The following is a 15851-nucleotide window of genomic DNA, read 5'->3' as shown; positions in this document are numbered from 1 at the left end:
TATATATTAACATGTCATCAGGGTTTATTATGACCTTTGTGCACCTGTATATAATGTAGTTTGATCATATTTAGCCTCATTCAAACTCATTTTTCTACTGCTACTATGATGCCTTCTCAGCTAGTTCTCTTTCTACTAACATGTGGGAGGGTGGATGGAGGAGGAGGGGATAGGGGAGGGGAAGGGAGAGGGAAAGAGAAAGAGGGAGAAGAAGGGAGAGGGAGAGAGAGAGAGGTAAATTGTGTTGAGATTACTTACAAAAACATGTTTAAGGGTTAATCTTCTAGATGCAAGTTCAATATACCAATAATACCATCAAGAGAATATCATCCCTTTCCTTAGCAGCTATTAACTGCATATAAATCTCCAGGGAAGGACACGGCATCATGGTCCTCTGCCTCTTCCATGCTGGAATATTGATGGGCTCATCTTTGTACAAATCTCATGCAGATGATCACAGGTGTGACTTCATGAGGTCAATGGTGATATGAAGCCTGTTTCACAGCACTATTCCTCCTTCCTCTGGACCTTCCATTCTTTCCTTCCATTCATATTTAGTAATTGATTTTGCTCTTCATTTCAATTAAGAAGTTACACTCGTGTGTTAGAAAAATATTTACATATAGATTTTTTCAGTTTATCAGATGAATATTTCAATCTTGAAAATTGCACAGGAGTTTATCTTTAATAAATGATTACATAAATACATTATTGACATTTTAAATTAAATGTAGTGCATGTTTTCTCACTACTTTCTAGTTTTCTTCCTTCAGAGCCAACATGCATATATAGACTTGCTGGTTGACAGTCCACTAATGGTTTGTCAGGAAGTGAAATACAGTGGGGGAACAACATAGCAAATCTAATGACATCTGTGATCGGAACTCTGTGTCTGTTTCTAAGAACATAATGAGATGGTGTTTCTGTGTGTAATAAAATGAGGCTAAGCCTGATAATGAGATGGTTGGTTGAAACTTTAACAAGATGACTTGAAGTGAGTGTGTAATTAGTCACTTAACTCAATGTATGTGATGAGAGGGCTTGCAAAGAATGTAGTTAATATAGGGCTTGGGAGAAAGAAAAGTTATGTAGGAATGGAATGCAAAGAAATGTACCAGGAAAGTGGGTAGCACTGTAGTAATATACATTCTGAACTGAAAAGAGTTGAATAGACAAGAGCATTTCTATGGGGACATATATGTGGTAGGGCTTCTTCACAATGAGTTATTAGACAATAACATTAGAAATATTAGCATAATTTATATGTGAGGCTTACATGGCTAGCATCTGTGTTCTATTACTCTGGGGACAGCTTCAAAGAAGTCTTACGTTCTATCTGCAGTCTCAGGACCTCAATTATATTTATACTAGAGTATTCCTGGAAGGAATAAAATCTCTGTCTAGCCAACATTTCTAAAGTATTGCTTGATATATACTTGAATGCCCCATAAAAGTATGTCAGGTCTTCCTTATGATATTTCAACTACAGAATACCAGTGCAGACTAGCTCTATGAAATCTCTTTAGAGATAAAATAAAAGTGCATAGGGGAATTTATTAACTGCATCTACATCTTCAGAGAAGGGCAACACATCATTGAACACCCCTCTTTCATGATGGAATGTTGTGTGCAAGTTTCACGTACAAATCTCATGCAGATGATCATAGGCGTTATGAATTCATGACTGCAATGGGTACGTGAAGCCTGTGTTTCACAGCACTACCACTCCTTCCTCTGGCTATTACATTCTTTCTAGCTCTTTCTACATCTATTAATTAATTTTATTTTTCATTTATATTAAGATGTTACATATTGTGTTTTTAAAAATATTTAAATATGGAGATTTTTGTCATTTTGTTATATGGATTTTTTTAATCTATAGCTGAACATGACTTTATTGTTGATTTTCCAAACTGAGTCAACATGTGTTTTCTGACTACTTTCTAATTTTGTTCTTTCTGGTTCAGCTTATCGAGCCAGACCAGCTTCTTGAAAGTAGACAAATGGTTTGTCAGGAACTAATGTACAGAGAGGTACGATTACAGACTAACGCTAAGCCCAGAGGTTTGATATTAGGTATCATTTTGATCATGCCCTATCCTTTTCTTGATTTGCTTTGAAAGAAAATGAGAATTCCATACATAAATATTGTATTTATATCATTCCCTCTCCTCTTCCCCTCCAGTTACTTCCATATTTCTCATGCCCTTCAAATTGATGACCATTTTTTATAATTACTATTCTTCACAAGTATATGTATTCTATTTCTCTGTCTCTGTCTCTCTGTGTGCTCCCCCTTCTCCTCCCCTCTCCCCCTCTCTCTGTTTAGTGTTTTTTGTGTTGTTTATATGTATATGTGTTTAAGACTGATCTTTTGGGATTTGATAACAAAGTGACTCTTTTCTGAAGGGGACCTATTGTCATTATTTGCTTTAACTTTCTTCATAGGAATGGGCCATTGTAAGATCTTCTCCACCAGTTTGGCATGACAACTGGTGTTACTATCTAGCATTTGTTTAGACAAATTCAACATGTAGGTTCTCTGTACTAACTAGAATGCATTATAGTCTCCAGACCCTTAGAATATGTCTGACCCCCCTTCTATGACATTCTCTGAGCCTCAGTTGTAAGGGTTGTGTTGTGTATTTATCAGCTAGCTCTGATCACCCCCAATTAGCAGTTCTTAGAATTTTGGTCATTTGTACTTTTATGTAGTAGTTTTCATTTGCTGCTAAAAGAAGCTTATTTGATGAGGGATGAGAGCTACAATTATCTGTGGCTATGTGAATAAGCTTTGAGAAGGCAGTTAAAATTTTTACTGGTTTCAGGTAGTAGCAGTAGCAAGTTCTTCTCTAGGGTCCAGGACTATAGCAACCTTGTTGGCTACTTTCATAATGCCAAGCAAGAATTTCATTCTTCTGCATAGATCTTAAATTCAATTAGACAGCTATTGGCTGTTCTCAAGAAGTAAGTGTTGCCAAACAGTGTGGCACACACTTTTAATTTCAACACTAGAGACAGAGTCAGGATGATCTCTGAGTTTGGGGCCAGACTGGTTTACAGAGAGAGTTCTAGAACAGCAATGGCTACACAGAGAAACCCTGTCATTTAAAGGAGAGAGAGAGAGAGAGAGAGAGAGAGAGAGAGAGAGAGAGAGAGAGAGAGAGAGAGAGAGAGAGAGAGAATAAATGCCACCGTTGCACCCTTGAGACATCTTGCCATGTTGGTCATTATTACGGTTCATAGATTTGATAACTGGGTCAGACTGTCAAAGGACTATTTGGTCACGTTTCTTTCATTGCACCTTTGAGCTTTATGAGAGCTTGTCCTCTTAAAGAGACTCCTAGGTCAGTTCAAAGTGCATCTGAAGCCTTTACCAATAGGGAGTGTCTTTCTTAAAGGTTCTTGGAAGTAACTAAGGGCAATAACAGGAGTTTATATATTTTTTTATGTCTCTTTTATTTCCCTGTCCAAAAATTCAAATCCAAAGGGAGATTTCCTATATTTAGCTTTGGAGCTTTGTTAGATAATCTATTGCTTTGGGAGATTTTTACCAATACAAGTATTATTATATCACTATAATTGTAATGCACACATATACACATGCACATTGGTTAACATGAAAGAATGAATTTTTCTGTGGCCTTTTCAAACACCCTTTGAACTACTTATCCTTCTTCTATTTTACCTTCTTTCCCTTTCTCAGTTAAACCCATGCATTTTCTTTTTCTATTTCTTTCCCTCTATAGCATTCATGTCTCATTACTTCCCTCTCTAGAGATCTTGTATTTTTTAGACCTTTTATATTACTGGCAATTTCAGCATACTGGTACTCATGAATTTACCTAGACTGACTCCTAAACAACTCAGGGATCTTCTGCTTCCACTTTCCCATAATGAAATTACAGTTGTGAGGTATCATGCTGGTATTATATGGTGCTGGGAAGTGAATTAAGAACTTTGTATATCAAGCCTGTTTACCTGGGCATCAAGAAGTTAAACTCAGATTCTCATGCTTGCATGTGAAGTGTTTGGTTTACTGAACTCTCTTTCAGCTCTTTTACTGAAATCCTTATGATGTCGGTTTTGGTTGATAGATGAATTTTTTTTGTGTTAGTATTCTTCTCTCATTATTTTATTTGCCATTTTCTTTTCATCCAGTATCATAGTAAATTAGCAAGGTCACAGGAATAAAATAATTTCCAAATATCAAAATGCTTTTCAAAGTTGAAACATAATTTTTGTGTAATTTTTATAGTTGATATACACAAAATATTTTTTCTTTTCCAAGTTGTGTTCCTTATTTCTTTCTTCCTTTTTGTTCATGGGAACACATGTTTATGCGTGTGTGTGTTCATGGGAAAAGGGTTTTGATAGTTGTATGTGAGTGTCTTTGTGTGTGTGTGTGTGTGTGTGTGTGTGTGTGTATGTAGGTCACAGATAAACTTCAGGTTTTTTTTTCTCAATTTTTAAAACTTTTTTATCTGTCTTTCAATACTGACTTTCTCTGTGTAGTTTTCAGTATAGGACAAACTAGCCTTGAACTCACAGAGACCCCCGACACTTCCTCCAAATTGCTGGAGTTAACAGCATGCACCCTCCTACATCTGTATATTACTTTTTGAGACAAGGTCACTCACTGAATGTGGAACTCAACAATAAGCTAAATCCCTGGCCAGTGGCCTTCTATTACAGATGGAGACTGCCATGCCAATCAATTTTATTATTTAGTATCGACACTGGGAAATATCTGAACTCAAGTCCTTCAACTTGTGAGATAAACATTCTACCAATCAATGGTCTATGCCTATAGTCCAATATTTCTTTCTTTATTGAATGGAAGAAAAAGGACTGTACTCTCATGGAACAAAAGAGCAAAGCAATAGCTATGTTGACTTGGCCGTGAAAATACAGCATATGCTGCAGAATTATATTCATAAGCACTGCATGAGAGATATTCACAAACCCTAGGGCTCTATGGTGCCCAATTAGCTCTGTCGCCATGACACAATTCTTGGTTGTTTTCTTAACTTGTTCTCTAAGGTTCAAAAGAAATTACTTACAAAAGATGAATTCTCCTTTTGAAGAAATCTGTCACCTAAGACAAGCTACTGGTTTGAGTTTCTCTTTCAATAAAGAAAACGTGACAGGGGATAATGTATAATTCACGTTAGCCTAAATTAAGATGTGATAAAACCTCAAAGTCTAAAGAGCTTAATAAAAATCAAAGAGCTGTTTCCTATTATGTGGTATGACCAAAGGCAGTTGCTATGTGGGACTCTGATCATAAGAACACCTCTGGAACGCAAGCAGACAAAGGCACCTTGGATAATTATTTTAGTTTCTTTATGGCAGAAAGTGCGGAGTGATGTGGGGACATCATTACCTGAAAGTAAATTTTCCTCACCTTTTCTCATTTCTGCTTCCCTCCCTTTTTACTTTTTTCTTTCTTACCTTCACTTTCTTTCTTCTCTCTTCTTCCCTCCCTCCTTTCATTTTTCTTGTTTCTCTTCCCTCCTTTCCTCTTTTCTACCTACCTGTCTGTCTTCTTCCCTCCCTCTGTTGAGTACAACCCCACTTTCTTCCTTTCTTTTTGATCCCAATCTGGATCAAAACTTCCTATGTAGCTCAATATGATCTGGAACTTTATTTTCTTCAGCCTCCATATGTCACATCATGTGATTTGTGGCATATGTCACCACACCCATTCTATATGGTGCTAGAAATTAAACACAGGCCTTCATGAATTCTAAGCAAACATTCCATCACCTGAGCTGCACCACATGCTCTCATAATTATTGACTCATAATACTCCCAATCCATGTACATAGAAAAAAGAGCTGTTATTAGTGAAGAGTTATTTAAACATATTTCAATGTTAGGCACTTCCTAAAGGGGTTAATATTTGGTCTTTCTGCATCTTCTTTTCTCTTCTGCCAAATTCACTTTGTGATTGTGCATCTTCAGGGGACAGACTAATACAATGGTTACTAGTAACTGATACAAACCCTGTCCCTTTTTCATAATGTACTGAACAGTCTCCACATCTAGAATTACTGTTTCATGATGGTATTTGTAGTTCATAGTCAAAATATAAAACTACTGGTTACCTCACTTTTTTTTATAATCTTATCTATTTATGTTGTCTGAATATTGAGCACCTGAATAAACATGAACTTGTCTTACCATGTAAGTTTGACTTGCATTTTCATTTGTTAGTGAACTGATCATCTTTTTATTTCTTTATTTTACACATGGCACAATTGTTATCTCCTATTATATAGATTGAAAGTACTCAATTGATAATAATTATTGATTGACAAAACTTGCAATTTTGTTGTGGTCAAATATATTTATTTTTTCCTTTTGTTGTATATGGTTTTTGTCCTGTCTAAGAAATATCAATTATTTACCCTTATGTTATATAACAAGAGTTTTCTAGTCTTAGCTTTAGCACTCATTTATGACTTCTATTAATTTTCAGTTAATTATGTATAGTGTCAGGTGAAGAGCGTGTTTTTTGTGTAAGTTTCTCTAGTTCCCACAAGACCATACTATGTCCACAGGACAGCATTTCACAACACTCCTCCACATCTTCCAGTTTTTATACTTTTCTACCTCATCTTCTGTGACATTTCCAGAATATAAAGGATTTGTATTTATTTTGTCTTTTGCTTTATCCTAATTTTTATGCCTTTCATTTTCATGTTTGAAATGAAAGCTAGAGTTCTCTTAAACAATAAATGATGAGCACAGTCTCCCCCTCCCTTTGCTTCTCCCCTTCAATTGTCATTACCCTGAGATCAACCTTTATTCAGTTTTCTCTCAGAAAGGAGCAGGCCTCCAAGAGACAACCAAACAAGCCGACACAGTATACGATAATTTAAGGCAAAAGACCTCATGTTGAGACTGGACAAGGTAACCCAAAAGGAGGAATAGTCCCAGGATCATTCTCATCGATTCCTGTAGGTTTCCACACCACCACCCAACATTGCCCTTCATTCCAATGGTCTTTCTCACACATTCCCACCAGTCCCCACAAATTGATTTTGTATTATTCAATTTTGTTGAATCTCTTTCTTAGTTGTAACCTATGCTTGTGAAAACCTTGAGAGTTCTTATTACAAAAATACAAATTTTCAAGCAGATATAGTTGTATGACTTTCTTTCTAGTGGTTGCTACTGCTGTGTTGAATAGCAGAATGAAAGCTAAGTACGTTGATTTTTTAGACATATTTTAGAAGGCACATTCAGGGTAAATGTGGGACTTTTATATATAAACTTATTATGTAAGACATTTTTATTTTATAATATATAATAATAGTCCATAAGTACATAGATATTATTTTCTATTTATAGTTAACAGAGTGTTTTATATCACACAGGGTTACCTCCAAGTAAGTTTAACTGGTCTTTGGTTTGCCCTTTATTTTTTTCAGAAATTTACTATCATTGTTGACTCTGTGCATTGAATGGTTCTTCATTGCACGTAGATAGCATCAGATGCATTAACATGTCACAAATTTGAGTTTTTAAATATTGTTCTTTTCATGTGTCATCAGATTAAACTAATGAGTATTTTGCAGAGGACTTATGATTGAATATTCTTCTATAATATTGATCTCAACTTCTGGATTGTTCTTGTTTGGTTGTATGTCGTTTATCATTTCGAGAAAACATTTAATTTCTTCTATGTTCTTTGGTTGTTAGAAGCTCTTTATAATAGATTTTGTTATTAACATTTTAAACTTACATTTACGTATTTATTTAATGGGGTGAGCTCATGCAACAGCAGTCTGAGATGCGAGAGTGAATCTTTCTGGAGTTGGTTCTCCTTCACCAGTTGGTTGTGTGGATCAAAGTCAACTCATGAGGCTTAGCAGCAATCTCCTTTACAAGCTGGTCACTTTCTCTATGACTTCCTCATATTCTTGCTTATTATTTGAGGGAAGTGCTAGTATGTCCTGTTTCATCTTGGATTTTATGCCAGACTTTTAAACTTGCCATTATTATTCTAAATTATTGTAAATTTAGTTGTATTTTCAACAAAATCAATGTTTAGATACACTGGTTCTTTTTATCAATTGAGGATATTTTGTATTTTATTTATCTCTGGTCTAGTCTTTATTTGTTCCTTCTTTTATTCAATTCTGAGATTTTACTTTGTTTTTAGGTCCTCAAGGCTTAGGTATAAACTACTTACCTGTTATAAAAAGTCTATGTTTTACTATACTCTGTTTCTTTAATAAAATGCCACCTGATGGGCATTGTAATTACTGTCTGAATTACAATACGGTGGAGGAAAATGGGTGAACTCATCTGACAGAGGAGCCAGAATCAGAGCTTTACTTTCATTATAAAACCAATTCTCATAGAAATTCATTTGCTCCAGAAGAACCATGAATCTCTACTGGGGACAATGCCCACCGTCTATTAGGAATCCCTGCTGGAAAAAGGGTGTCCAATCACATCACTAACCCACACTTTTCCTGACTGCTAAAGGTCTTCCTAGGGAGCTACCTGCACAAGTATGTGTGAAGGTAAGTCATACTCAATACTGTGTTTCCCCTTATGTAACACTAGGGCTGGACCCTAAACTAGTCTTATGTTCTATTTTCACATGCACAAAGAAAGTCATCAATTTTTCTCTTTTATTTTCATTTAGCCTAATGGTTTTTACAGGATGCTTTAATTGTTTTATATCTGTGAATTTTTTATTGTCTTTTTCTTATTTTGTTTTTTATTCCTCAGTGATGAGATATATAACAACTAATAAACACAAATTTTAAAAATGTGTCAAGCTTTAAGTATGTTCTAGTAAAATGTGCTGTGAAAGATGACCTGTGAACAGGGGAAGGATTATGATTCTGGTGTCACTGAGTAGAAAGTTCTACAGGTGTAACCTTGGTCAATTCTTTTTATAGTTTTATTTAATTTTGCTTCTTTCTTGCTGAGTTTTTGTATAATGAATTGTCTGCACAGAACAAGAGGTGTAGGGCTCTTTAACTATTAGTAACATCTCAGTGATTATTCTATATATGTAGGGCTTTCAATACTGGAATAATAATAATAATAATAATAATAATAATAATAATAATAATAATAATAATACACTTTGTATCAATTCACAGTTTCTTGCTTAAAGCCCATTCTTATTTTATTTTATTTGTTCTTGGTTATAGTTTATTTACATTTCAATTGTTATTCATTTTTCAGTTTGCCCTTCATAAACACCCTATCCATTCCACCCTCCCCCTGCTTCTATGGGGTGCCCCCTACCTATGCACCCCTTCCTGCTTCCTTATCCTGTCATTCCCTTACACTGAGGGATCAAGCTTGGCAGGACCAAGGACTTCTCTTCTCCTTGAAGCCCAACAAAACTATCCTCTGCTAAATATGCCACTGAAGCTATGGTTCTGTCCATTTGTACCCTTTGGATAGTGGTTTAGTCCCTGGGACATCTGGTTGGTTGGTATTGTTGTTCTTATGGACTTGAAAATCCCTCCAGCTACTTCAATCCTTTATATAAATCCTCCATTAGAAATGGCTGTGAGCATCTGCCTCAGTATTTGTCATGATATGGCAGAGCCTCTCGGGAGACAGCTATATGAGGCTCCTGTCAGCATGCACTTCATGGCATCAGTAATATTGTCTGGGTTTGGTGGCTGTATATGAGCTGGATCTCCAGGTGGGGCACTTTCTGGATGGTTTTTACTTCAGTCTCTGCTTCAAACTTTGTCTCTGTATTTCCTTTTGTAAATATTTTTGTTCCCCCTTCTAAGAAGGACTGAAACATCCACACTTTGGTCATCCTTCTTCTTGAGCTTCATTTGGTCTGTTTCTTGGGTAATTTAAACTTTTGGGCTAATATCCACTTACTAGTGGTGCATACCATGTGTGGTTTTTTTGTGATTGAGTTATCTCACTCTGCATGATATTTTCTAGTTCCATCCATTTGCCTAAGGATTTCATGAAGTCACTGTTTTTAATAGCTGAGTGGTACTCCATTGTGTAAATGTTCCAAATTTCTTGTATCCATTTCTCTGTTGAAGGACAATGGGTTTTTTTCCAGCTTCTGGCTATTATACATAAGGCTGCTATGAACATGGTGGAACATATGTCCTTGTTATATGGTGGATTATCTTTTGGTTATATGCCCAGAAGTGGTATAGCTGGTTCTTCAGGTATTACTATGTTCAATTTTGAGAAACCTCCAGACTGATTTCACAGTGGTTGCACCAGCTTGTAATCTCACCGAAATGGAGGAGTGTTCCTCTTTTCCCACATCTTCTCCAGCATCAGCTGTCACCTGAGTTATTGATCTTAACCATTATGAAACATAATTTCACCTCCAACAACAAAAGAAAACAACAATTATTCATCTCTAGTATATTTCAACTTCAATGAACTCAATTCCCCAATAAAAAGACATAGACTAGCAGACTGGCTATGGAAAGAGGACCCAACATTTTGCTGCATACAGAAAACAGACCTCAGTGATAAAACACCTCAGAGTAGAAGGCTTAAAACAATTTTGCAAGCAAATGGTCCCAAGACACAAGCTGAATAAATAGCATCCAACCAGAACTCTCAGGTACTAAACTACTATCCAAAGTGTACACATAGATGGACCCATGGCTCCAGCTACATATGTAACAGAGAATGGACTCGTTGAACATCAGTCCACCAAGATAAAATCTCAATTCTGAACAATTATGCTCCAAATGTAAAGGCACCTACATTCATAAAAGAAACCTTACTAAAGCTCAAAGTAGACATTGCACTTCACACAAGAATAGTGGGAGATTTCAGCACCACACACAGGTCATGGAAACAGAAACTAAACAGAGACACAGTGAAACTAACAGAAGTTAGAGACCAAATGGATTTAACAGATATCTGTAGAACACTTTATCTTAAAACAAACGAACAAACTCAAGGCAACTTCTCTAAAATTAACCATGTCATTGGCAACAGAATAGTTCTTTTGAAATAACCTCATTCTTCCTATCAGACCACCATTGACTAAGACTGGTCTTTAATAACAACAAAAAACAACGGAAATCATATGTTGAGCAATTATTTTAAAATACTCTAATAATTTCAAGTAAAGCCAATACCCATGTCTCAGAAAGTCAGTACCGAGGGTCAGCACAAGGCTTGAACTAGCAATGATGTGTGCACTAAACCTGACGATGAACGGATAGATAGAACTGACTTTCACAAGTTGTTTACCATCCTCCATGTATACATGTAAACAAAATAATTGTATCTATGTAAATATTTTAAAAACAATACCTTTTGATTAGTTTTTATTTCTATTGATTGGTCAATATTTCTCCATTGTATGTGCATTAGATGATTAGAAAAAATATCACAACTTCTACTCTTTACACAGTGGTTTTGAACAGGTTAGATTTTACTCAATTAACATTGCACTTTATTGGGACTTGAAAAATTTTGCATGTCTGTTAAACAATTAGAAAAAGTTGACTGACCGATTACAAATGCAATTCTGGAGAGTTAGAACATTCAAGGCCCAGAGCCAAATTATTTTGGGCTAATTTAGCCTTTCTAAGATCCATCACTCCCTAGATACATTTGACATAATATTTATTATTGTGAAAATAAGGTAAATTATTTCAAATGTACAAAAAGAGTCTTCATTTCCACCACCCTGGCATACCCTACACTGGGGAACGTATAGGTCCCATTTTGTGAGCACACCATAGTCTCAGTAATACAGTCAGGCCTTGGAGCCTCCTCTTGAGCTAGATCCCACTTTGGGCCTCTCACTGGACCTTCTTGTCCTCAGGCTTTTCCATTTCCTTCCCTGCATTACACAGGAACAAGTCAGAGTTTTGACTGTAAGATAGCAGCCCCATCCCTCTTATGATGCTCTGTCTTTCTGCTGGAGGTGGCTCTACAAGTTCATTCTCCAAACTTTTGGGAATTTCATCTATGGTCTACCTCTTGAGTCCCAAGAGTCTGTCACCTCTCAGGTCTTTGGTACATTCTGGAAGGTTCTTCCAATCTCCTGCCCCCTGAGGTTTCCTGTTTCTTTTCTTTTTGCTGGCCCCTAGGACTTCAGTTTTTTCCCCTACCCAATACTAAATTATGTTCCCCTCTTCCCTCTACTGTCCTGTTTCTTATCCAGATCTCACCCCTTTCTGACTGCTTTTTTTCTCTCTCCCAAGTGGAATTAAGCCATCCTCACTTGGGCCCTTCAGCTTGGTGACCTTTTTGAGTTCTGTGGATTGTATCTTGGGTATTCTGTATTTTGATATTTACTTTTATTTTTAGCTAATATCCACTTACACATGAGTGCATACCATGCATTTCCTTTGGGGTCTGAGTTACGTCACTCAGGATGATACTATCTAGTTCTCTATCCGTTTTCCTGCAAAACTCAGGATGTACTTGGTTTTAATAGCTGAATTGTATTCCATTGAGCAAATAAACCATATTATCTGTATTCATTCTTCTATTCTAGGACATCTGGGTTATTTTCAGCTTCTGGATATCACAAACAAGGCTGCTATTAACATAGTTGAAGACATGTCCCTTTGGCATCGTGGGGCACCTTTTGCATATATTCCCAAGAGTAGAGTTGCTTGGTCTTCAGGCATATCTACATTCAATGTTCTGAGGAACCTTCAAATTTATTTCCAGAGTTGTTGTACCAGCCAGTAATCCCACTAACAATGGAGAAGTGCTCCTCTCTCTCTTCCCATCCCCAACAACAAGTGCTGTCACGTGAGGGTTTGATCTTAGCCATCCTGATTAGTATAAGGTGGAATCCCAGAGTCACCTTCATTTGCATTTCTCAGACCCTAAGGACTTCGAACAGTTCTTTAGGTGCTCCTCAGCCATTTGAGATTCCTCTGTTGTGAATCCTCGGCTTAGTTCGATGCCCCACTTTTTGATTGAGTTGTTTGGTTTTTTTGGTGGTTATCTTCTTGAGTTCTTTATACATCTTGGATATCTCACCTCCATCAGATGTGGGGTTCCTTTTCAATCTGCAGGCTGCTGACCTGTCCCACCAACTATGTCCTTTGCCTTGCAGAATCTTCCCACAATTTTGAGGTACCACTTATCACTCCCTGATCTCAGAGCATAAGCCACTGGAGCTCTGCTTTGTCAAGAGATACTTGGCTTTGAAAGGCCAGTAGTGAGAAACACACTCCTAGAATTGTCTGGTGTTTCTTATGCATTAATTAAACCAGAAAAGCACCTGATAACTCATTACAGTCTGTTAATGGCCAACTAAGATACAGAGCATTCTTTTAAAAATATATATTTTATTTATTTATATTTCAAATGTTGTTCCCCTTCCTGTTCTTGCCTCCACAAACTCCCTTCAAAATTTCTCCTCCCCTTAGCCTCTAAGACGGTGCTTTCCCACTCAACTACCCATTCCTACCTCATCACTGTAGCATCTCCCTCCACTGGGCAACAAGCCTGGACAGGAGCAAGTGTTTTCCCGCACACTGATGCCAATAAGGCCATCCTTGGCTACTCATATACCAGGATCCATGCACTTATTTATGTATACTATTTGGTTGGTGATTTGGTCCTTGAAAGCTCTGGGGAGTCCAGTTGTTTGACACTGTTGTTCTTTCTATAGGGTTGTAGTCCCTTTTAACTTCTTCAGTTCTTTCCCTAACTCTTCCTTTGCAGTCCCCTTACTTAGTCCAATAGTTGGCTGTGAGCCTCTGCATCTGTCTTAGTCAGGTGCTGGCAGAGGCTCTCAGAGGACATCAAAATCAGGCTCCTGTCTGCAAGCCCTTCAGTATCAGTTGCATCTATGACATCAGCAATAGTGTCAGGGTTTGGTGTTTGGATAGAATAGATACCAAGGTGCGGGAGTCTCTGGAGGACCATGCCTCCAGTCTCTTCTCCATTTTTGCCACTTCATTTCCTTTATACAAGAAATGGGCTAAATATTTTTGAGATGGGCGAGTGACCCCATCTATCAACTGGGGGTTATGTATATCTACAGAAGGTGGTATCTTCAGGTTCTATCTTCTCACTGTTGCGTTTTTAGGCTAATGCCATCTCCATTAGGGCCTGGAAACCTCTCTCATCCCTGGCTTCTGGAACTTTCTAGTTCTACATATTTTTATTCATTCTCCTTACCTTTTGGACTTCTCTCTCTCCTGTCTTTCCCCATACCTGCTCCTGCCTCCCTCCATTTACTTCTTCTTTTCTGTTTGTCCCAGGTCCTTCTCTCCCTTTACCTCCCATGATTTTTTTTTTTTTCTAAATGGGATTGAAACATCCACACGTTGGCCTTTTCTTTTTAATCTTTACATGGTCTGTGCATTGTACCATGTGTATTTTGGGAATATGGGCTAATATCTACGTATCACTGAGTACATAACATGTATGTTATATTGGGTCTAAGTTACCTCGCTAAGGATGATTTCAAGTTCCATTCATTTGCCTGCAAAAGTCCTAAAGTCATTGTCTTCTTCAGCGTTTTTATTCCTGCACAAACATCATGACCAAGAAGCAAGTTGGGAAGGAAAGGGCTTATTCAGCTTATACCTCCACATTGCAGTTTATCACCAAAGGAAGTTAGGACTGGAACTCAAGTAGGTCAGGAAGCAGGAGCTTATGTAAAGCCATGGAGGGATGTCACTTACTGGCTTGCTTCCCCTGGCTTGCTCAGCCTGTTTTCTATAGAACCCAGGTCTACCAGTCTAGGGATGGCTCCACCCACAATGGGCTGGGCCAGGGATGGCTCCACCCACAATGGGCTGGGCCCACCACTCTTGATTACTAGTTGAAAAATGCCTTACAGCTGGATCTCATGGAGGCATTTCCTCAACTGAGGCTTCTTTGTCTCTATTAACTCCAGCTTGTGTGATGTTCACACAAAACCAGCCAGTACAATTACCATTTCTAATGGCTGAGTAGTACTTTGTTGTGTAAACATATCTGATATTTGTTCTGTATCCATTCTTTTGATAACATCAGGGTCATTTTCAGCTTCTAGCTATTATAAGTTGTTGAGGGCCGAAGGCTGAGCCCTTACAAGATGGTACTGGTTTCAGGTGCCATGAGTCAGCTAAAGTACGGTAAATAACCACTGGGCACATGTGCAAAGAGAGTGGTGTGAACCAAGTCACCGCCCATCCCTGGGTGTCACGATCAGACCACTAGTGGGCAGCCAATCGCACAGCGACACGCCACCCTTGCGGGTATAAATTAGGGTGCCTTTTCCTGCCCGGTGTCTTCATCTTCAAGATGTAATAAAGGTTTTGCTGCAGAAGGATCCTGGTGTCCACATGCATTCTTGCTGGCGAGATGGTAGCGTGGCACAATAAGTAAGGCTGCTATAAAATATAGTAGAGCACATGTCCTTTTTATATGTTGGAGCATCATTTGGGTATATTCCCAGAAATGCTATAGCTATTCTCAATTTTCTGAGAAACCACTGATTGATTTCCATTGTGGTTGTACCAGCTTGAATCCCACCAACAGTGGAGGAGTTTTCTTCTTTCTCCATATCTTTGACAGCATCTGCTGTCACCTTGTGTGATTTCATGATTGAAACACTCACAATAAAAAGGGTTGGGGGAATGAGGTACACAAACTCTCCTTACAACTTCTTCCTTCCACTGAAGGTCTTATAGTTCCCCTCTCTGACTGAAGGCTTTTAAAGTCACACATCCTCTAGGAAAAAAAAAATCAATCTTATCTGGCCACAGTTCCTAAATTGTTACCAGGGCACCAAGCCACACTTCTTCCCAGAGAGAAATGTCTCATCTTTATATGGTAGCAGGCCTGGAAATGTAAGGTAAAGGCTTTAAAACGCAGCCCATGTTGGCAGTAGTCAATTAACT

This window comes from Micromys minutus, assembly GCF_963924665.1.
Source record: "Micromys minutus genome assembly, chromosome: 6".
NCBI classification, from domain to species: Eukaryota; Metazoa; Chordata; class Mammalia; order Rodentia; family Muridae; genus Micromys; species Micromys minutus.
This window is presented reverse-complemented; position numbering follows the sequence as displayed.